This window comes from Myotis myotis, unplaced genomic scaffold, assembly GCF_014108235.1.
Source record: "Myotis myotis isolate mMyoMyo1 unplaced genomic scaffold, mMyoMyo1.p scaffold_m19_p_2, whole genome shotgun sequence".
NCBI classification, from domain to species: domain Eukaryota; kingdom Metazoa; phylum Chordata; class Mammalia; order Chiroptera; family Vespertilionidae; genus Myotis; species Myotis myotis.
In genome coordinates, this window is record NW_023416324.1 from 16124517 (window position 1) to 16146388 (window position 21872).

The window sequence follows — 21872 nt, forward strand, 5'->3', positions numbered from 1 at the left end:
TATTTCCTGTCTAGATGAGGGGCGAGAGGGGGGGGGATGTCTTTCTATTTCTTCATTAGCTAAGCCTCTTGAATCTGTCACCCTCCCTATCTCCCTGGGGCTGTTACTCTCCCTGTGCTCCTGAGGCTACCAGCCCTCCCAATCCGCATTCTGACCTCTCTCAGCCATTTCCTCCCACTTTTCAGCCATAAGCCAGGATGTTCCTCCTCACCTCAGGGCCTTTGCTAATGCTCTGCTCTGCCTGGAATGCGCTGACCCTATCTCTTTCAACTCTACCCATTTCTCAAGACCCACCTCTTCCAGGAAGCCTTGCCTCCAGTCTTTGCTTGCTCCCTTCCCTGACCTCGTGCCTTGTAGTTTACTGCTGGGAAAACCCACCCGTACAGCATATGCTGGCTTGGGCTAGTCCTTGTTTCCAGAATTTGGAGGCCCTGTTCACTTCTATGGGTCTCCTGGCCAGGTCTCTCCTCTTTCCTTCCTCTGTTGAATCTCTGCTCCCACCCCCTGTCATCTCTTAATCAGGTTTAAAGCTCTGTGATTAAGAGCCTGCCTTTTGAGTCTCTCAGACTCCATCTCCACCCCCTACTAGCTGTGTTTTGTTGGACATGTCACTGCACCTCTCTGAACCTGTTCCTATTTGCACCATGGGGATAATATGAGCACCTGCCTCATGAATGAATGTGCCCAGCACACGGTAAACACTGAATAAATATCAGTTGTAATTTCTCCTATACCATTTTATCATGTTGCTCATCCCTGTTTTAAGGCGTCAGCCTCCTCTCCTCCAGAATATAACTGATAATGACAAGGTTGCTAACATGTATTGACCACTTATCTGCAGCAAGTAAAAATATGTCGGGCACCCGGCAAGGTGCTCAATATTTCGCAATGAATAAATGAAATACCTAGTTTAATCTTCACAATACCCTATGAGGAGGGGCACTATTATTATACCCATTTTACAGACAAGGAAATCAAGGCCCAGAGAGGTATGCAACTCATCATCATTGGGATTTGAACCCAAGCAGTCTGACTCTAAAGCTGAGACGCTCATCGCCCTCCTCGCCTTCACTGTTCCCACCCTGCTCTGCTCCAGTGCCAACCCCCAGGCCAGGCCGCTGTCTTCCTCCAGAGGCTGGACCTTGGAATCTAGGTCACTGAGCCCCTGCTCCAGAGCTCAGACCCCTCACAAACCCTATGGGGTCAGTGGCACATTATTTCTCATTGACAGATGAGGAAGCTGAGGCTCAGAGAGCAGTCAAGCAACTAAGGTCACATAGGATTCAAAGCCCAAACTCTTTCAACCGCATCATGTTTTTTATGCTTTTCTCCCACTGTCCTATACAACTGTTGATAACTTCACACACCTCTGCCCTCTTTTTCCAGTCAGTTAGATAGCAAGCTCTCTGCGGGCACAGTCTGAGGCCAACCCTTCCACGTGACCGCGACCGTGGGCCATGCTCCTCCACAGGGGCTTCCTAGCGCTGATCTGCACCTCCCAGCCAGGCACGCCTTGACACTCGCCTGCGCCTCACACAAAGCAGGTCTTGATTTGTGAGCTGTGTCTGCCCAGTCAGGCTTGGGGTTGGTGAGGGCAGGGCTGGGTCTCCTCTTCCACCTAGACTAGAGGCTCCCCAAAGATGCCATGTCTCCCAGGAACTCAGGGCTCCCGTCTCCCACTTCGAGGACTAAGCAGGCAGGGTAGCCTGGTGGTTCAGAGCAAGGACTCTGCATCCCCGTGTTCCCAGTTTAAAGGCTGGAGCTACCAGGTCCTGGCTGTGTGACCTTGGGCAAGTCACGAGGCCCAACCCAAGCCTCAATATTCTGATGTGTAAAACAAAGATGATAATAATAGGGCTGCTATGATGAGTAAACTAATATCTATAAAGTTAGGTGACTGGGACATGGTAAAGGCTGTGTGCTTGTTAAATAAGTAAAAGTAGGGTTCCATGGAAGGGTCCCCCTGGTAGGGTCCAGTGCAAGTGACAGAGCAAGGCCCAGTTCCAAACAGACAACTGAAGACACACGGGGAAATGAAAACAGGTGGCCCCTGCCTTACACCTCAGGAAGCCCTTGTGGCAGGGACCCACCCCTCCTTCCCCTACATCCTCCAGAGGCAGAGGACCCCATTTCCTGGCCACATCAGTTTTCTGACCTAATACTCCCACCCTAATCCCCAAGCCACTTCCCTTCCTCTCCTTCCAACTGTTAACTCATTCTCCACAGACAGATGTCTGCCAGAATCCAGGCCCTGCCTCTCTTAGTTGCTGTGTGACCTTGGGCAAGTCCCTTAGCCTCTCTGAGCCTCGCTTCCTCATCTCTAGAGAGGATAATCGACCCTGGAGGTCTATCCTAAAGATGAGCTAATTACTAACTGAAAGCATGCCCACAGGCCTAGTAGTGTCCTGTGGACATAGTAGTGTCCCACAGGCCTGACCACACGGATGGGTTTGCTGTTTGGGCAATGGGGTAGGAAAGGAGGCTGCCATTAAACACTGACCTTCACTTTCAAAGTTTTCCCAACAGCCCCTACCCAGTGCTTAGGTTGCAAGCCAAGCTCCCTGCCCTTTTTACATCACCATCCTATGATTAAAATACTGATTACCGGGGAGTAGGCAGGGGCCTCATGTCAGGCCTCCCTTCACCAAGTTACTGCATCTGAGACCCTGAAGCAGACATGGAGTGGAGGGGGAGGAGCAGGAGGGACCACAAGTGAGGGCAGGGGAGGAGAGGGCCCCTTTGGAAGAGATTCGGGGAGAGTGGAGAAGACTCCTGGGGGAAGAGAGGCAAAGGGGAAGAGGGACATGTCCCCGAGGCCCTTCCTCTCCTCCACGGCTCACTCAGCAATCAGCGGCCTGGCCTTCCACCCCTCTGAAAAGGAAGAGGAGCCAGCGGCAGCAAGTTACGAGAAACGATTACCTGCCGTTAATTAATTAAAATAAACAGCAAATTAAATACAGCAAAATTAAAATAGCACAGGAAATTAATTCTCTACCAGCCCCACCTCACAGGTAAGATGCTTAAAGGGCCCCTTGCAGCCAGGATCCAGGGGGGTCACCGGAACCTGCCTTACACCACAACTCCCGTCAAACCCAGACATCAGTGGCAGAACCCAGCTACCCATCGGCATTCACCTGGCTCTGTCTCCCCAAGATTGGCTTCCTGGCTCCTTCCCCCCATTCCTGAACCCAAGCCCTGCTCCTTGGTCAGTGAGTAGGAAGGCACATGGCCCACATCTACAATCACACGGGTCAGGACAGAAGGGAAGGGTGGCTCTGCCTTCTCTTCTGGGTCCCTGCTGGGGCTTGGAGTCAGATCCTGGCAAAGACCCCTCCCTTCACGGTGAGTGCCTGGCCCCTCATTTGGAGCACCCACAATCTATCTCTGGGAAACCCCTCACTTTGCTCTTTCCTTTTCCTCGGAATGCGCAGGAAGAAAGCACTGCTGAGGCCCCAAATCCGGGGCCAGAAGATGCCCAGAGTCAGGCAGACCAACCCTTAGGACATGACACACGATTCCCTCCTATACAAGACCAACTGCCTCATTGTACAGATGGGGACACGGAGACCAAGGAGGGCCAAGGCATTTGTTTGCCATCATCCAGTGGCTTAGTAGCAAAGCCTGGAGCAGAACGTCTAATGGGCATGTTCCATGTCACCACCAAAGCGTGGTATTAAAAACAACAACACGCACACACCATGGCATTTTCTAGGGTGTAGCTCCGCTCCGGGCTGACGTCCCTCTGAGCCTGGCCTCCTAATCCCATCCCACAACTCCTGGCTCCCCCTTCTTGTGTCCCACAACCCAGGAGCCACAGTAGACTCGTCAACCTGCCCTTGAGCTCGTTCACATGCTTCCCTCCCCCCAAAGCTCCTCCCCCACCTCTACCTGCCCAAGTTCGACAGCCTCGTTAGGGTCCCACTCAACGCCTGCTCCTCCATGAGCCACCCAGAGAGCCCTGACCGGTGCTGCCTCACCCTCCTTTAACCTCTCAGGGTGCTTACTCCCTCCCACTCCTATGCCTGGCCTCCCTGTTGCCTGCGTGAGCCGTGGTTTTCAGTGCATGAGCTTCCAGAAGCTGCAGACCATCTTGCCTTTGGGCCCAGCACCTGGCACTGTACCCAGCACTCAGAAGGTGCTCCGTCAATCTCCTCATCTGATGTCTCCCCGAGTCCTACTGATCGCTGACAATTGGCTATCATTTATTAAGCATTTACTATAAGCCTGGCTCCTGCACTGTCCCAGCCTCACGTGATGGACCCAGCTCAGAGTCTATGGGACTCTGTCCAGGGTTACAGCTCAGGAACTGGAACTCCACTGGTTCTTGCTTCTAAACAAATCTCCATCCTGCTTGCCTCTTCTAGGTCGGACCACCCTCCTCTCCCATCTGTACCACTAAAGCCTCTCCGCTAGCCTCCCTGCCTTCGTTCTCTCCCCACCCTATCCTGTCACTAAAGACTTCCCGTGACTCCTTGTGGCCCACTGGACAAGATCCAAACCGCTGAGCATAGCATCTAAACTCGGGGACATCCGGCCTGTTTTCTTTGCAGCTTCTCTTCTAGTCTCTGCACATCGCCCCATCTTCCCAGCATACCGGGGTGGGCAAAAGTAGATTGACAGTTGTTCATATGGAAAAAGATACGCAGGTTATGATGATTACAATAGCTTTATTAACCGTTTCATGTACTCACAAGTGTAGACCTACCTTTGCCTACCCCTAAAAAATAGTTTGATTCATTTCCAGGCTTTGCATATGCTATTTCCTCTGCCTGGAAGACCCGTCCCGTATTTTTCCTACACATTCTTCAACATCCCAAGACCAAAGGATACCTTAGAATCTAATCATACTAGTCAAGCAACAGACAGAACTGGTCACAAAATTGAGAGCTGTATGAAGGAAGGGCCTGAGTCCCCACAGTATCCCCAGAGCTTAACACAAAATCAATGCTCGATCAACATTTGTTGAATGAATAAGTGAATGATCCACATATAACTGTTGACTAAACAGAGAGATGACAAGGCCACAGAATGCAGGGCTGGAGGTGGAGGGGAAGCGGCTGAGGCCAGCAAGGCCAAGGACGCAGTGGGAGCAGGGACAGATGCTGCCAGGGCCGCTCTGCCGCAGAGCACACGTCTGGCGGGGGGAGTGATTGTGAGAGACAGTGATGGTGTGAGGGAGGCTTTCTGTGCGTGTGCGTGCGCACATGTGTGAGAAAGTGGTGAGGATGCGTGTGTGTGTGTGTGTGTGTGTGTGTGTGTGTGTGTTGCATTTGGGAATCAGTCTGTGAAAGAGAAGGTGAGGAGGTACGTGAAGGAGGGCATGGATGTGTGCGGGGATGATCCATGAGAGATGAGGGTGTGGAGAGCCGATGTGTATTATCCATGTGGGGGTCCGTGTAAGAGAAGGTACGGGCGCACGCCACGAAGGCAGAGCGTATGTGCTGCAGACTGTCTATGTCTACTTGGGGGGGGGGGGGAGTAAGAAAGATAAGGGGACACCTGAGGGGGTGTGGGTGAGAAATTTCAGTGTGTGGGTATGTGGGAGTGCTGAGAACACGTGCAGAGGAAGATGGTGTGCCTGTGAGAGCGTCCAATGGGGAGGGTAAGGTAAGAAATGTCAGGGCTCTGCTGAGGGTGTGGCTGCCATGGCCGTGGTCACGGGCCCAGTGCCAGGGGTGGGGGCTGGCCCTGGGCCCAGGGTGGGGGGCTCTGACTGAGCAGAAGACTCCTCAGTGTTCCTCCTGGAACCACAGGCACCAGATTATCATATCCCCAGGCAGGGAGGTCGAGGAGGAAGCCCAGATGTGTGTGCGCCTTACATCTGTCCACAGCAAAACCTCTGGGCATTTATTTGTCTTTGTCTGTGTCCGGGTGTGCACGCCTGTGCTTGTATGCGAACTGCCGCTGTGTGTCTGTGCCTGCCTTTGTCTCTGTATGTATCTAGGCCTTTGTCTCCGTGTGTGTGGCTGTTGGTCTATGCCTGTCTGCATGACTGTGTCTGTTTTGTGCGTGGCTAAGTGTGTCTGTGTCTAAGGGGTACTGGGTGTCCTTGATCTGTGCATGTCTAAGCAGGGCTGCTAGCATCCCCCTGGATGCCTGTGTATTTGTGCGTCCACGTGGCCTTAGCGTGAACGGGGGAATGTTGTGCTTTGAGGCTGTGGGTCTAGATTTCGGTGTAACTAAGTGTGAGTATGTGCTTGTGTCTCTGTGTGGGAGACTCTGCCATATACTGTAGTAGGAAAATTGTTATCTGTATCTGTGGGATATATGCTTGTGAGACCAAGGATATGTGTTGTCTCTGTGCCTGTGTGTGTGTGTGTGTTGGGTGTGAGGGTGTGAGGGGTTTGTCACAGACTGGTGAGCAAGTTAATCTCAGACTCCATGACACGTGGAATAAAATCACGCTCCCATAATGGGATCATTCGTCTTCCTGTCCAAGGAGAGAACCAACTCTTCACCCTCCACCCTGGGGGAGCCAGTGGGGCCAGGGCCAGGCATGGGCCCCCACCCAGGCCCACTCTGGTCTCAGCACCCCACCCTTACCCCTCCTCTGCTGCACCAGGCCCATTCTGACTCCAGAGTGCCCTAGTGCCCACTGCGGGCTGGGCCGGGCTCCAGGACATGTGACCAAGCCTTAGAGGCCTGTCCTGGGCCCCCCAGCCCCACCCACTGCCGAGGGCCCTGCCCCAGATGGGAGGGGGGTACAGGAAGGACTCTCTGGGCCCCTCCTCCTCCCGGAGGGGAGGGATGAGCTGCAGGCCCAGCCGGGATTTTCCATCTCTCAGCAACAAGATTCCTGGTGAGCAGGCTGCAGGGTTTGGCAGGGCGCCTGCTGGAGACCCGCCCTCACCCGCCAGGATGCCTGGGTCCCCAGGGCCAGGCAGCAGTCAGTTCCCTGGGGAGCTAGGAGGGCCCCAGAACTCTCGCCTGCTGCTGCCCAGGCCTGTGGGAAAGCCAGACCCTTCGAGGCTCCTGCTCCCAAACAAAGATGGCTCCCCAGCCCCCAGGCAAACCACTACCCTTCCCCTGGCCTCCCCCCAGCCTCAGCCTTTGCTTCAGAAATCCATCAAAGGCCAGCCACCCAGCACCACCCCTCCCCGCCTGAACCTCAGCACACACCCAGCCTGGATTCTAGACCTCACCTCTGGGTTTGAGGGCTCCCAAGGCCAAGGCTGGGCTTCTCTCAGACTGGGGCTTCTGAAGACAGGGCCATGTGTCCTGCAGCTGCGCAATCCCTCTTGGTCTTAGTGCTCCTTCCTGAATGAGCAGACAGGTACCAGGAGAGAATTTCAAACCCCAGGTTGAGGAAACGGAGGCCTCGAAGCCCTATCTACCACTGTGAGTCAGAGGTCACATCCAGTAGTGGCCACACCAGGTCTTTATCCTACCCAACTGCAGTGGCTGCACTCTCCCTTCTCCACAGGGGTGCACGTGTGCAATTTCAGAAGTGGGTGAGCACCCGCTGGAGGGAGAGGGGAATGGGCAGGTGGACTCCCTTAACCCCCGGCCTTGGATGAGCAGCTGGGGGGCAGGTTTGGTAAGAGATTAAGGTGGAGGAGGAGGAAAACTGAGTGGGTCCAAGATTTATGAGCTTAATTCTTTTCCCTTAAATTCCCCTCCAAGCCCCCCAGCACCAGCCTGGTCCTTCCAGGGTCATGCTGTGGCCCCAGGCCAATATCAAGGCCCTAACCCATCCATCAGCTGTTGCTAGGGAGTTTCCACCCCAATGAGTTCCAAAAGGAGGGGCTCAACTGACACTAGGAGCCCAGATTGATGGGGAGGGGGCATGGCCCTAGAGGCAGTAACAGCACCCTGCACCCTGCACCCTCCCAGGGCTAAGGGCTCACAACCTCCAGGGAAGAAGCTAGGTTGGTGGGTGGGGCCCAGGAGGAGGTACCTCCCAGCCCTGGTACCACACCCAGCCCTGCCCTCTCAACAGGCAAGGAGACCTGGGATCCCATGGGGCCCTACCGCTCACAGGGTGTGTGAGCTTGGGCGGTTGCTGCTCCTCTCCAGGCCTCCCCACTGCATGAAGCAGGAAGTGGCTCAGAAATCCCAGGTGTCCCCCCCACTCCCCTTCAGCTCAGCTCCCTCAGCACTAAGCCCTGCCCTCTCTCTAGTCCAGGGGTGTCACCCAGAATCTGGGCCAGATGGGGTGAGGCTGCAACAGCTACCTGGAAAAGTCTCTGAAGCCACCCAAGTCAGAACTGAAGAACCTGTGGTGGCTACCCCTTCGCTACGCATCCATTTTACAGAAAAGAGAAGCTGAAGCTCTGAGAGAGTGTCTGGGTCTGGACCAAGGCCTCAGTTTTGCTGGTGGTTACGAGTAGAAAGAACAGCCCCAACTGGTTTGGCTCAGTGGATAGAGCGTCGGCCTGCGGACTGAAAGGTCCCAGGTTCGATTCCAGTCAAGGGCATGTACCTTGGTTGCAGGCACATCCCCAGTAGGGGGTGTGCAGGAGGCAGCTGATCGATGTTTCTCTCTCATTGATGTTTCTAACTCTCTATCCCTCTCCCTTCCTCTCTGTAAAAAATCAATAAAATATATATTTTTAAAAAAGAGTAGAAAGAACAGAAAGACCTGGATTAAAATTCCAGAAACCTGTTATGTGAGGTCCCTTGTCTTCTCTCAGCCTCAGATTCCTCATCTGCAAAATGGGTAACAGGGCCTCCCGCCTACAACTGTTAAGTTGACATGAGAAAATGCATGTAAGGGCTGGGCACCGTATAGCAAGCATTTGCACAGTGCTAGTTAACACGACTGTGGGTAGTGCTAGCATAAGCCCAAGTGGCCAAGGTAAGGGGGGAAATGGCTCATCCTCCGGCCAGATCAGGACCCCCAGGGTCTCAGCCCAGAAGGGCCAACCAAATTCCTCGAAGCCCCCAGCTGCCTCCCCTATTCGTTAAAGGACTCTCATTAGTGAGCCTGGGCACCTGCCCCTCTGCACATAATAAGCCTCATTAGTATCTTAGCCCCAAGCTCTGTGCCCAGAATCTATGTCTGTGCACACGCATGAGGGTGGGGAGCTGCAACAGGCCACCAGCAGGGAGACAGCATCCTCGGCAATCACACCCCCTGCCTGTCATCAGCAGGGCCCGTCACCCAGCTTGTCACCTGCCTGCCTCGCACCCGCACCACCTGTCACCCACCCAGCTCGTCACCCACCCAGCCCATCACCTGCACCACCTGTCACCCACCCAGCCTGTCTCCAGAGCTGCCTGACAGGCATCTGGGTGGGGAGCAGGAGGTGGGGAGGAGAAGACCACAGGGGTGTGGAGCTGGGGGCCCCAGAGACCCTGTAGGACCCCCACTTCAGCTCAGCATCCTGCAGCATCGCCATGGCAACCTCTCAGCCCGCAACCACTTTCCCAAACATCCCCCCCAAGCCCTGCTCTTAGCTGAGCTGAGCTGAGCAGAGCCTGAGTGACAGCAGAATGGGGCAGGAAGGAGGTGCTCATCAGCTGCTTGGCCTTGGCCATCCTTCCCCCTTTGGACTCGGTTACTCCATCTGCAAAATGGAGGGGCTGGGATGGGTGAGGCCCCTATAAAGCAGGTCGTCCTTCTCCAGCCTGAATTCGCATGAGCCAGATGCCAGTTAACCCGTGAGGGCTGGGAGGTGGGACAAAGGGACAGGAGCTTCTGGGTTCTTCCACACTCCTTTGCCCCTGGCCCAGCTCAGAGAGGCTGGGCCTCTGGCACTAGCTCACACAGCAAAAGAGGAAGAGTAGGCTGGAAGGGAGGGGGCTCTGCCACAGGACTGCCAGCTGGAGACATCACACGGGGTGACCCAAGGTGACCGGGGCTGAGTTGGCCCCCACCTCGGAGCTGCATTATTTATAAAACCCAGAGCTTGGAGCTAAGCAACAGCTGCAGTGCTGCCCCTCCAGGGGGCACATGCCACAGTGGAGTGGAGAAGACAAGGTGCCTCTTCAGGGAAGGTCCCTACGGTCCCTGGCTCCCTCCATGGCTGGCGAGGGCAGGGGCTGAGGGGGGAGAGGGGCAGCAACCCATCCTTCCTCTCCCGCCCTATCCTCTCCACTCCTCCAGCCAGGCGGCGATAGGATTACTTCTGCATGACTGCCTGCTCCACGGGGTTCCAGAGACCCTCCTGCCTGCAGCAATCTTTAAAATTCCTCCAGCCCAACCTCGCTCCCTTTCTCCCAGAAGTGAGTGCTCCAGCCTCTACCGCAGTGTGCCCGCCGATGCCACCACCAAGCAGGCTGGTGCCCATGGACAAAGGAGAACCCATCCTCAGGGTGTAGCCCCATGTCCCTCAGAACCCTCTGAGGCCCAGGCCCTAGCCCATCCCCTCTAGCCCCTGGTACTGGTCCAGCCCCACAGAGTACGGCTGAAGCTAGGGTCAGGCATGCCAGCTGTGCCAAGGTGGATGAGCAGATACGTGCAAACACACTTGGTGGATCTTGGCATGCCTGGCCGTGTCCTCTGCTGCCAGAACCTGGCTGCCCCCACTCAGCTCTGACCAACCCCTCCCTACTTCACCAATCCCTGCTACCCCTGGGGTGGGCAGACAGCTGGGCCAGCGCCTGTGGCTCCCCAGGGTACAAGAGGCAGGCAGGAGATCGATCCACTGAATTTTTCAAGGCTCTAATGGAGCCTGCATCCTAGGACTTGGGGCCTGGGACACAGCGGGTGTCTTGGGGACCCCTCCCTCAGCATTGCAGTTGCTGCATCTGTCAGGTACTGGGGGTCAGGGAAACCTTTCTCGGAGCCTTCCTCCAGCAACAGATGTGGCACGAGAAGCTCCTGGGAAAGAGATGGTATTGGGGGGGAGGCTGTGAGCAATACCCAGAGGCCCCCCGATTTCCCCAGCCCTAATGCGGGCAGAAGCAGCTCAGCCTCTAAATCACTCCCCTCATGCTGCCCTCTGAGGCGGATTCTGTGCATCTGTAATTAGGGGGTGGAACAGATGGTGGAGATTCCGTTTAAAATCATGCATCTAGTCAAGTAACCTTCACTGTCGGAACTGACTCCCAGGGAGACCAAGCCCCAAGCCCGGATGGGGGTCCGGGGGGGGGGGGGGGAGCATGTCAAGCCAGCACCTTCATGGTCTTTTTTTCCTGCAGCCCATGTCCCTCTCAATGTCCCTCTCAGGTGAGCTGGGCGGGGGGGGGGGGGGGGGTGGCAAGCGCCTGAGAAAGCACAGGCTGGGGGTAAATCCCCTTGCCCCCCCTCCCCCCACATGCCACAGCCAGGGCAGAGCTAGGTACTCCAAGTTCTTGGCTGAGATCAGAGTGACCAGGTGCCAAGAGCCCCCAAAGAGGCCCCAAGCCCCCAAAGCCCAGGCCAGGGTGCCCTGAACACAGGGTCTTGGGTGGGGCAGCTTTGAACCAGATGTACAGCCTCACTGTCCAGGAATGAAAGGCCTGGGGCAGTGAGGGGGTGAGACGCCTCCCCAGGCAGAGGAGGCTCTGGGAAGTGGGGGAGGTCTGGGAAGCCGGGAAAGAGAGAGAACACACAAGAGTGAGGGATTGTGTGTGCAAGGCTAAGGCTGTCTGGGGCGGGGGGTAGTGTCGGGGAGAACAAGGTGGAGAGTGCTAGGAGGAGGGTGTGCTGGAATGTGTGATGGTGGGAGTGAGGGCTGCAGGCAAACTGAGGTGGGGTATGGGGCAGGGGGAGGTGAGGGTGCAGGGTTGCGACTGAGCTGAGGCTGTATGTGTGTGTGAGCGTGGGGTCGGGGTTTGGGGAGGTGCGCGTGGGCTGTCCCTGGGCTCAGGTGGCTGAGGAAAGTTCTGGAGCTTGTTGGGGATGCACAGAGGACTGCCTTTTTGAGGAGGTTTTGGGTCTGGATGGGGAAAGCAGTTGTGTGTGTGTGTGTGTGTGTGTGTGTGTGTGTGTGTCTGGGAGAGTACAAGAAACTGGGGGGAAGTTATCTGCTTAGAGATGTACTAGAACCGCAGCTATCAATGTCTGTGTGTCTGGGGTGACTGTGTGGCTACAGGGGGTGTTCTCATCTGAACGGGTGTGGAGGCAGTCAGGGTGCCGCTGTGTATGGGGGGCTGTGTGTGTGGAAAGGTGTCGAAGGCTGGACAGACATGTTTGGGGAGGTGCTGGGCTGCAGCTGGGGGAAACGCTGGGCTATCGGGAGAGTCCGTGTGCTAGTGAGGTGGTGGGATGCGGAGAGTCTGCGTATGTGCAAAGTGTCTCAGGGCTGCAGCGGAGTCCTGGGTACATCTGGGGAGGAGTTGGGGCTGGAGAGGGAGTCCATGTGGCTGAAGCTATGTGCGTGCGTGTGTACACTGGGATGTTTCAGGGTATATTGTGGGTCATAAAAATGTTTGTTTTGGTTAAACATTAGGGTTGCAAATATCTGTGTGGGTAGGCATTTATGTGGTGGTTGTGTGTTTAGGGGCATGTTCGGGCTGTGTGCGATATGGGCCAGTGGGATGTCAGGTGTTCTATGTGGAGCGACTGTGTTTGTGGAGGGACTGGGCTGTGTGTGCTTGCAGGTGGAGCAGCTGTGTGTTCAGGGGTGTTGGGGCCATGTGTGTGGAGCAGTTTTATATATTTGGGAGGTGGTAGGTGCTGTAGTTGGTGAGGATGGGTGCCCCTCTGGGGAAATGAAGAGCTGAATCCTGGCCTCTGTTCAGGCACCCACTGGGGGGCTGCCAGATTCAAGCCCTCTACCTTACCGGGGTGCCTGCCCACCCCCAGGCCTCGTGCGAGGGTGTCCAGACAGGCAGTCCATCTGTCTCAGCCTGTGCCCAGGCCCAGGAGCAGCCGCCTCCTCGCTCCCTGGGGGATGGCAGCAGATCCTAGCCCACCCATCTGCCTTCAGATGGTCGAGGCAGGAGCCTCCACGAAGCTGCCTGGAGGGCATCAGTGTGTTTGAAGACGCCTGGGCTGGCAGGGGGGGAACTGCACAGCAAACAGTCCTCACGGAGGCTCCTTTGAAAACCACTGACGCCAGGAGAGAGGAAGAGGGAGGACGGGGCGGGTCTGTCTGTCCTTGTGTGGCTGTGTGGGTCAGTGCCCAACTGCGAGCCTTGGAGCCCCTCCGCATGTGTTTGCACGGAGGGCCTCTGTTCCAGCAGCAATCTGGCCTTGGAAGACAGCTCTCCAACCCAGGCTACATGCAGCCTCACACAGGCAGCTACCCCCTCGTATGTGCACACTGCCTACACTCACATGCAAATACCCCACACACCTTCACATCCACATAACACTGCACCCCCACGCACATACAGCTCACCCCCAGGGCCCTGCACCTTCACATATGTACACACACCCACATTATGAAAAAACAGGTACAGTCACACACCTGCCACATACATGCACTCACATATACATCTGTGACAATTGGCTACCACACACACACACACACACACACACACACTCCACACACCTTGGATTTCCCTGTCACACCCATGCCCCATCTCACATGAGTTCAGTCTCTTTCTCACACACACCATAATAGGCACTTGACATCTCTTACAGCTGTACATTTTTTAAATAAATATGTATATATTTTTATTGATTTCAGAGAGGAAGGGAAAGGGAGAGATAGAAACTTCAATGATGAGAGAGAATCATTGATCAGCTGTCTCCTGCATGCCTCCTACTGGGGATCGAGCCCACAACCCGGGCACGTGCCCTTGACCGGAATCGAACCCGGGGCCCTTCAGTCTGCAGGCCGACGCTCTATCCACTGAGCCAAACCGGCTAGGGCTGTATATATTTTACATGTGCACACATACCCCCTCACCAATTCTCAGCTCTTTCACACCACGCAAACCCACTGGCCAATTTACCTGTGTCCTGACCCAGCCCTGCCACTTCTCAGGAGGGCTCCTGCCAACTAAGGGCCTCCTGCCATCCCTCCCTGGCAGCTGGGTGAGAGTGAGGGGTATACCACTCCCACCCCCACTGCTCCCTGGGAACCCTGATCTTCATGTCTAGAAAGAAAGAGCCTTCTCTCTGCTCTGGTGACTGCCAGAGTATGTGTGAGAGTGTGACTGCGTGACTGCATGACAGTGTGTGTGTGTGTGTGTGTGTGTGTGTGTGTGAGAGAGAGAGAGAGAGAGAGAGAGACAGAGAGAGACAGAGAGAGACAGAGAGAGAGAGACAGAGACATATCCTGAGATCCCTTAGCAAGGCCTATGTCACCACCTGTATGGGTAAAGAAACATAGGTACGGGTTCACTAGTTAGGTTTGTGAGATTCGAAATGAGTGCAAACATGGAGACTTGTATGTCACAAAATGTGTGTGTGTGTGTATGTGTGTGTGTGTGTGTGTGTGTGTAGTAAGGCCTGTGTGGACAGGTGTGATTACTGGGGTGCATTTATACAAGGAGACATACACTGAGTGAGTGGTGAGTGTGAGATGCTATTTTCCAAGAGCCCAGAGGTATGTATGTATGTACATCTGTGAGTAAGGTCAGGGCTGAGAGCTGCTCTCAGCAACTCAAGCCCCTACAAAAAGAGCAGGGAGGAGGGGTCTCTGGGCTCTCTCTCTCTCTCTCTCTCTCTCTCTCTCTCTCTCTCTCTCTTTCTCTCCCCCCTCCCCCCTCTCTCCCTGACCTCTTTAGCAGCTGGAAACTGAGCTGGGGGTGGAAGGAATGGAGACTTGGCTAGCCTGGGGGTTTGGGGAGGGAAGCAGGAGAAAACACCTTCCAGATTCTCATCAAATCCCTGTTTGTGGTTTGTAGCCTCAAGTCTCTCCTCGTCTCTCCTCTCCTCGTCTCTCCTCTCCTCCTTCTCTCTCTGGGTTTCCCACTTTCTTTATCTCTTCCTGCCTCTCACCCCCCCCCCCCCCCAATCTCTCTCCTTCTCCCTTCTCAGTCACCTGGTCACCCTGTCTCCAAGTTTCTGTCTCTCTGCTTTCTCTCTCCCCAGGAGCCTCCATTTTCAACTCTTCCTCTCTCTGCCAGCACCTCTGTCTGTCCGTCTCTCCCTGTCCTGGTCCATCTGTCCGTCTCTCTCCGTCTGCCTGTGCGTGGGTGTCTCTGTCCATCTGTTCCACCACCCATCTGTCTGGTTGTCTGTTGTGAGTGAGGGTGCCCACTCACTCCCCAAGGTACCCTCCCCCAGGTCAGCAAAGGCCTCTCCTGGCTCAGGGGGTGGGGAAGGGTGCAGAGCTGCAGCTTCTGGAAGCTTCAGTAGCAGCTGGGCTGAGCTGGGAGTTGGGGCAGCCAGCTGCAGAAGTGGCCCCTCCCCTGGGCTCTCAGGCCAAGGACCCCTGAGCAGAAAGAGGAGAGAAAGCAGGGCCTCACTGCAGCTGAGTTTGCATATGTGTATAAGGGAGGAGGCAGGGGGCCTCACTTTACCCTCACTTGGCCAGTCCTCCCTAAAGCCAGGCCCTGCAGGAGAGGGGTCCTAGTACCCCACCCACCTTCCTTATCCCCTAGGCAATGGAAGAGATGCTGGGATCCAAGAGGGAGGGGCAGAGTGATGCCAGGCTGGCGAGGGGGGGACGGACGGGGGAGGGGGGCGGACTGGGAGCCTTAGCTACCTGTCAGTTGCGGGGGTGCGGGGGGTACGTTCCTCCCATACTTCCTTCCAGGCAGTCCCTGGGGAATCTCTCCAGTTCTGGTCCCAGCTCCAGGCATGAGAAGCTGTACAGGCAGCTCTCGCCAGCTCCTCACACGGGTTATTCCCGCCTCCCAGTTTCCCCAGAGCCTCTGATCCATGGGAATATGGGAGGGATCACATGAATGTCACCCCCCATCCTCAAGTGGAAGGTGGTCTGGACATGTGGGGACCTTGGCCCTGTCTAGGCACAGGCCATCCGAGAGGCCCCAGGTAGCCCACCTATATCACCAGATCAGCACCTCACACTCTTACACACAGACTGCACCCCAGCACTCATGGCCGGCCACCTCCACTTCCTGGCCCAGCAACTCAGAGGGTCAACAGGGAGCCTACTCTGAGACCTTGCGCCCTACCCTGCACCAGTGGCAGCTCCAACAGTGTCCCCAGCACAAAGACAGCAGCTGGAGACAGCATCCCTCAACACGCTCCCAGGATGCTGTGCCCGCCCCCCTCCCCAGAATAGCTCAAGGTCCAAATCCCACAATGGACAGAGAAACTGATGAAGGGATGGGAGGACACACAGTCATCTCCCTGAGACCCTGGGGTGGGATCATAAATGAGGAATCGGGGAAGAAAGGGACACTGCAGAGGCAGAATCTGGCTCCTTTCTGACCTACCATGGGCAAAGTCCATATTGGCGGCACCCTCCACACAGCACAGGCCTGCCGCTGGGCCAGGGCCAGGGGCGGGCTCCCTCCCTCCAGAGCTCTCCTTGCCCCTGGCTGGGCCCCCTCCCTCTCCTTGCTTCTGAGCAGCCCTCCCAGCCCTCTCCCTCCCAGGGCTGGCTCTCTCATCTTCAGCTCTTGGAAGCCTGACTCACTGTTTCCCCTCCTCTCTCCCCTCCCTCGCTCCCTCTCCGCAGCAGCACCTCCCCCTCCCCTGGGGGGGCTCTGGCCACAAGGGTGCCTGCTTGCTCCTCTCCCCAGGCTTGGCCCCCTCTGAGCCCAGGAGGCCCCCCTGCAGCTGTTCCAATTCTCTAGCTACAGAGAGGTGGAGCGCAAAGAGTATGGGTCCCAGGCCCGCCCCTGCCAAGTGTCTGTGATACTGGGCCAGTGGCTCCTCTTTCTAGACTTGGTTTCCTCCTGTCAAACAAGGGAGGGGTCACAACTGGACGATGCCCCTGGCATCTCTGGGACCCTGATGTTCTCTGCTTTTAAAACCCCGGTGCCTCTAGACACAGAGCACCCACAACCTGTGGGGCTCAGAACTTGCCTCAGGCCCCACCTCCAGGTCCAAAGAAGAGCTCTGCTCTGTCCCCAGACATTGAGAGAAGGCAGAGGGAAGACACTGCCCTGGGGCAGAAGCGTGAACCAAGTGACCCCTGGAATCCCCCTGTCTCCCCATTCTCTCTCCTCCTGTGGGAATCTCTCTCTCTCTCTCTCTCCCACCTGTCCTCCTTCCTCTTCCCAGAGACATTTGCTTGTCTCTCCTCCAAAAACAATCCCAGCCCTTGATCTTGGGTGAGAGGGCCTCAGTGCCTGCTCTTTCTGGGCTGTGGCACATGCCTAGGCCTTCCTGATCACCTGGACCCCGTCTCCTGGGGCTGTGATCCTGGCTCTTCTGGCCTGCTTTTCTCTCTCACCCTCTCACCACTGGCTCTGTCACCATCTTTCCCTCTCCCCACCAAGTGGCTGTCTGAGGCTCTCTCCTCCCGGCCTCCCCCATTCTCCCTGGGGGGGCCGTCTGCTGACATTAGCAACAATGTTACCCATGCTCTCTCCAGCAGTCCCCAGCTGCACCCCATCCTAGCGTCCCCTTTCAGGCTCTATCCCAAGAGACCCAGGAGACCCAGAGGCAGAGCTGGGCTCCATCCCATAATAGTGAGCCTGCTTGACCTTCCTCAACCAGATCAGAAGTGCCTGGGCATCTGGTAGGAAGGCATGGCACCCCACGGTCTTCAGTGGCTGGCTGGTATGAGACACAGAGCTGTTTTCCAAACCAAAAAAAAAAAAAGCCCAAATTACACCCTGGGGTGTGGGGGTTTGCTTGGGGTGAGGGGGAGACAGAAAACGAGGGAGATCCGGTTTGCTTGAAGGTAACCCTTGTCCAATGGCAAATAGAGTCAAGAGGAAGGAGTGGCCCAAAGTCAGTGTTCCAGGCGGATCTGGAAACAAGCACTGTCCCTCTGGGGCTCTGCCAGGCCAGAGTGGCGCACCCCCCCCCCCAAAAAAAAAAGTCCTCTGATTTCTGCCATGGTCAGTTTGCCCCTCAAGCTTCTAGCACAACCACAACAATCAGGTGGAGATCCCATCCCTTAATCTCCTTTAGGAGCCAAGTCCAAACTCCCACAGTACACCTCCACGTAATTCTGCAGGGGGTTCCAGGGGCCTCCCAGCCAAGACCTAAGCAGGTGGAAGGGGGAGAACAACGCCCCCCAATTCCCAAGCCCCCTCACCAAAGGCCCCTTAAAAGCTGTGGAGCAATGCAAAATAATCCTAGAACCCTCATACCCCCAAACTAAGAAGCTACACTGTCCATCCACAGCATGTGGGGGGGGGGGGCGCTGGGGCTCCCTGCCCCCATGACCCTATTCCAGACCCCCAGCCCAGCAACCATAATAAACAGCAAGCTCTTTTTCTTTATGACACCAAATTTCTCCAAGCCCAATAGTTCCTTCCATCACTACCTCAGCCATAGATCACATTAAAAACTCACAGAGGGCAACTTAAACACATCACATTTGTTTCTTTCTATATTATTTCAAAAGTAACGGCATTAAAAATGGATTTTACTACAGAAAATAAATATCAGCACGTGGCCGGGGAGCCTGGGCGGGGGGGTAGAGCCCACCTGGAGACTATCCCTGAGGGCTGGGGCACAGTTTAGGCACTGACCAAAGAGGTGGCTGAGCGGCCAGGTTACACCCTGGGGTGTGGGGGTTCGCCTGGGGAGGGGGCAATGCCTGCCCACCTGGGCACCTGCTCCAATGCCAGACCAAGAGAGACTAGAGTACTGGTTTGGACTGGTGCTCACTGGTCGCCCAAAGCTCATGCCCTCACTGATCTTTGCAACCTCTGAAGGGTGGGAGCTCTGGGGCAAGAAGTTCACCAGTCTCTGGGGGTTATTCCAACTATTGACACAGCAAGAGAAAAAAATGAATTCAACTTACTATCCAGTTTGCTTTTCCATTACTATAAAAATAAATATACATCTGCTCAAAGGAGGGAGACGGCAAGCAGCATGCACATGACACCTGGGGGAAGGTCCCCCCACAACTCACCAACACAGCCCAGCCTCCCCCACAAAGTGGGGCTGGGGGGCGGGGTGACAGACTGGTAATCTTTCACTTACAGCCCCAGCTCACAAAGCTACACACAAGGGTCACATGCAGCAGGGACAAGCCAACAATAGAAATGCCCCCAATGCTCCCAGCAGGACTCTGCTGAGGCCCAGGCACATGCCCCGCTCCAATAGTGGCAGCAATGGACAAAATGTGGCCACCGTGACCGGGAGGCGAAGCTTGTCCTCACACCCTGAGCTCTGCCCAGGGAGCTGGGGCCAAGTCCCGCCTGACACCAACTGGTCCGGCGGGAAACGCCTGCCCAGCCAGACAGGCACAGGCCCCCCAAGGGTCCCTCCTTGTGTTCAGGGACCAGACTGGTGCAGCCCAGCCCTGCCTCCCAGGGTGACGCCTGGGCCCAAATTCAGCTGGCCCTGCCAGTCAGGCACTGGTGCAGAACTGAGGGCACCAGGCTCAGCCCCTCCCAGCCCAGCCTCAGGGCCCCCAAGCTAGAAGGGAGGGGGGACTCCCCACCCCTCCACATCTGGCCCTGGCCCCCAGGGTCTGCGGTAGAGAATTCCCGCCCCCGCTTCTCTCTCTCTCTCCCTCCCTCCTCCCTCTGTGCCCGCTGCCGCCTCAGGGACAGCCCCAGCTCCCGCCTCCGGCCAGCAAGGCCCACATCCTTCCTCCCTCAGCTGGCCCCTTCGCCTGGCAGGAGGCTGGGGGGTCAGGCTGCTGGGGAACCCCTCCAGCTCCCATCAGTCCTCATCCCCAGCCCCCAAACTCTGGGTTGCTGTCCCTTTTCCTGTAGAACAGGAAACAAGGTTATTTCCTAGATTCAGAGCCAGCCCCCTGCCCCTCTGGCTCTGCCTGGGGACCAGGACCCAGCAGGGGAAGGTGCCCTCAGCCAAAGGAGAGGGATTCAGCAATTCACCCCCAGCTGCCGGCCCAGGGGGCTGACAGCTGTCACTCAGCACCCCACCCCCTGGGGAAGAGGGGGCCGATTCAATCTGAGCCCCAGAGGAAACACATTGATAGGCGATTATTTATTTATTTATGCAAAAGTGAGCCGACTTTGTTCGCCAGGTAACCGGGCACGCGGCCCAACCCCTTCGGCCCCGGCCACCCCAAATCCCTCCTCCACCCCACACCCCCTCCGGGTCATTAGGTCCCCGCCCCTCAACTCCCAGAGCACCAGCGGAACCTTGGGATTTGGGGGTTGAAGGGGAGGGGCTCCTCCCTCCGCAGTCTCCCCCTTTCCCAGCGCCGTTCCTAAAATCCAGCCTTGTTCTCCGCTCCCACGGTCCCCCCTACACTGCCCCCCCCACCCCATTCTCAGCAAGCTAGAGAGCAAATTGCAGTTTTAAATCCAAAGACGGAGGGAGGGGGAAGGTGGAGAGGGCGCGCGGCAGCGCTGGGCGCGCACCTCGCCCCCGAGCCGGGGGAGCCGGGGAGCCGCGGGGCGGCCAGGAAACCCGAGAACCCCCCCTCCCCGCCCCCCCTTCTCGTCCACCTCCCCCTCCCCCTTCCCGGCACTGCCTGCCAGGCTTCGAGCCGAGCCCAGCCGAGCTGCGGGCCCCGGTGGAAACAAAGACCGATCGCACCGCGGGCACCGCAGCCACGGGGTCCGACGGACCGGACCGGGGCGCGCAGAGGGGGCGCAGAGCCCCCCTGGCGCGCTGCACAAAAGAGCCCGGCCAGCCGGTCCCCAGCGGGGGTCTCGGACTGGGGAGGAGGCGCCACTCACCGGAGTGCTGGGCTGCCGGCTCCGTGGGTCCGAGCCAGGGAAGGGGCTTTTGGGGGCGTCTGTCTTCCGGCGGCGGCAGCGACGCGGCGCCCGGCAGCTGGGGAGAGGAGTCGTGAAGGAGCCCTGAGCCGCCCGCTGTTGCTGACAGCATGGCTCGCGCCTCGGCTCACATTCTCCGCCGCTAACTCCGCTGGACACGGCCCCCCGCTCCCGCGGCGCCCCCCCACCTCGATCACTCCTTCGCTCTCTCTGCGCCCCCCGCGCTCCCCCCCGCCGCGCACACACTCTCACAGTCCTGGACACCCCCGCCCCCACCCCCCAATTGCAAACCTGGGAGAGAACGCGCCCCGCGTAGTCCTCCTCCTGCTCCTCCTCCGCCCTCCTCCCTCCCGTGCTCTCTGTCTGTCTGTCTCCCTGACTGTCTCTGTCTCTCTCGCTCTCTGCCTTTCTCTGCTCTCAGAGCTGGGTGGGAAAAGGAAATGAGGACAGAAAGCAGACGCTGGCTTTGGGTGGTGGTAGCTGGATTCCCTCTCCCTCCCTCCCTCGCCTCCCCTCCCTCCTCCTGCCTTCTGCTCTCTCCGCTGCGAGCGGGGCTGAGCGCAGCCTGGCGGGTGGCTCGCTCTGCCCGCCCGCCCGCCCGCCTGTCTGTCTGTCTGGTCTGCCTCGCTCACTCCCTCCCTCCGTCTCTCGCCCTCGCCCTGCCTGCCTGCCTCTCTCCGTCTCCGCCGCCGCCGCCGCTGCCTCTGCGAGCTCGCCTTACCTTCGCCGCTCACCATCCGGAACCCCAGGGGGGGACGCGCGCACAGCACGCCGGGACTTGTAGTCCCCGCCCTGGCCGCTCCGTGCGCCCAGCGGGCGGGGCCGCGCGGGCTGCTCCGACGGCGCGGCTGGGAGCCCTCTGGACGCCTGCACCCGGATCCCTCCGGCGGCGGCGTGCCCTCGTTTCCAAGGGGTGCTGGTTTTCCCCAAGGATTGGGAACGTTTACCAAGTTCCTTGTCCCCGGCGGGGTGCTCTGGCTTGAGGGAGGTTGTGGGTGGGAGGGAAGGGGCGGGGTCTGAGAATGGAATGAGAGTCGAATAGGGAATCAAGGGATTAGCCAAAAGACCCGAGACTTTCTGGGGAGTCCCAATTAAATGGGAGAGGAAGGGGCGAGGGGGGAGGACAGGCTCCCTGAATTTGGGGACGTTCTCCTTTTCTGAAACGGTGTCTCACTGAGTAGAGAGCAAGAGCTTACGTGGGAGGGGTGCTCCAGAAAACTCAGCCCCGCTAGCGTCTCCTCCTCTCTCAGGGCCCCGTCTCAAGCTGAGCTCTGGGTTTAGCGTCCCCCTCCCCCAACCCCTGTTTTCCTAGAAGT

The 21872-nt window shown here is 57.3% G+C and overlaps 1 protein-coding gene across 10 annotated transcripts in view; it reads right to left on the reverse strand.

Moving 5' to 3' along the window:
• The window catches only part of AHDC1 (AT-hook DNA binding motif containing 1), a 67568-nt gene extending 46252 nt beyond the window's left edge, over positions 1-21316 (reverse strand). For 3 of the 10 annotated variants that reach the window (XM_036349044.1, XM_036349052.1, XM_036349051.1), the window contains exons 1-3: positions 20848-21171; positions 20518-20614; positions 7143-7257 (exon numbers count right to left, since the gene is read on the reverse strand). The gene's annotated coding sequence lies outside the window, so the exon portion shown is untranslated. Of the gene's footprint in view, positions 1-7142; positions 7258-20517; positions 20752-20847; positions 21178-21277 lie in introns of those variants that run through there. The other 7 variants (XM_036349049.1, XM_036349048.1, XR_004973986.1 and 4 more) reach the window with 6 other exon arrangements.
• Positions 21317-21872: the final 556 nt, after the last annotated feature.